This window comes from Orycteropus afer, unplaced genomic scaffold, assembly GCF_000298275.1.
Source record: "Orycteropus afer afer isolate SDZICR_OR568_19922 unplaced genomic scaffold, OryAfe1.0 scaffold00109, whole genome shotgun sequence".
NCBI lineage: Eukaryota > Metazoa > Chordata > Mammalia > Tubulidentata > Orycteropodidae > Orycteropus > Orycteropus afer.
In genome coordinates, this window is record NW_006921696.1 from 530,431 (window position 1) to 532,072 (window position 1,642).

The following is a 1,642-nucleotide window of genomic DNA, read 5'->3' on the forward strand; positions in this document are numbered from 1 at the left end:
GTCAGAAGGGACCATTCCCTGGAGAAGGATGTCATGCTTGGTAGGGTGGAGGGTCGACGAAAGAGGGGGAGGCCTTCAAGGAGATGGATTGATATGGTGGCTGCGATGATGGGCTCAAGTATAGCAGGGATTGTGGGGCTGGCGCGGGATCGGACAGTGTTTTGATCAGACAGTGTTTTGTTCTGCTGTGCATGGGGTCGCTATGGGTCGGAAATGACTCGACAGCACTTAACAACAACAACAACAACAACCAACCCATCAGGAGGAAGTGTATAGGCTGAGAGATAACACATTTCCAAGACTGCTGTGAGCTGTAAAACATTTTCCCATAGATATTAGTGCTTAATTAATTCCTAACATAGCTGGCTGGAAGGAACCATGGTAGTACAGTGACTAAAGTGGTCAGTTGCTAACTGAAAGGTCAATGGTTCAAACCATCCAGCAACTTCACAGGAGAAAGATGTGGCAGTGTGCTTTTGTAAAGATTATAGCCTTGCAAACACTGTGGGGCAGTTCTACTATGTCTTAACAGGGTCACTACTAGTTGGAATAAACATGATGGCACGGGTTTATAGTTGGCTGGAATGGTTACTATTTTGATAGGATTAAGGAGGGCTCTGTGGGTTGTTTTGGAGAGATTTTGGTGTGGTTCTGGCAAACATACCACTGGAAGGGATGGTGTGAGGGTTACAAGTCCTTTGAATGTCTAACAAAACCATGGATCTTGTGCCAAGAAAAATGAATACACAGGCCTACATGTCTCTAATTTCAGGAGTAGTGAAAGCCTGTATCCCATCTATTAACTTGCCAGGTGTCCATGGGCTTTGGAGTCAGACATATGTCTGAATCTTGGCTCTACCACCTCAAGGAAGAGACTTGGCATACATCTCCAATTCTGGGAAGTCTCCTACAAATTAAAGGTGGCAATAGCCTCCAGAGATGTTATTAAGCACTAAATTGAAAGTAGAAGGCCTGGTAGCACAATGATTAAGTACTCGCTGCTAACTGAAAGGTAAGCAGTTCAAACCTACCTACCAGCTCCTCGGGAGAAAAGACCTGGCAATCTGCTTCCACACAGATTACAGCCTAAAAAGCCCTATGAGGCAGTTCTACTCTGTCACATGTGGTCACTAGGAGTCAAAAATCAACTATAGGGCACCCACCAACAGCCTCCAGAGCTGCTGTAAGAACTAAATTAAAATAGAACTAATATGTACAACACTGACATATATATAGTAAGTAATCAACAAATGTGATTTCCTATGTAATGACTATTTTTTTGAGAAATATATTCTTAAATTCCAAGCAACTGCCTTAAAAAATTATCTCATTTATAAATAGTAAGAAGTGTAAATCGTACAAATAAAAAGGAAATTCCACGAAGGTTGAGAAGTTTCAAACTCCAATCTTAAATGTACATACCACTTGAATCATGAGCAAAGTACTGAGTAAATTCAGTATGGGAGGGGGATGCATTTTATGTAAGGGATAAATTACTGAAGCCTTGCATAAATCAAAACTTGCATAATTCACAACTAATTTTCCCATTGGAATAACTATAAAGTATGAGTATGCTAGCACATAAATCTACAACCATTGTAGCATATTTTGCTTTAATGCAGTCTTTTATTCCCTCAGCATT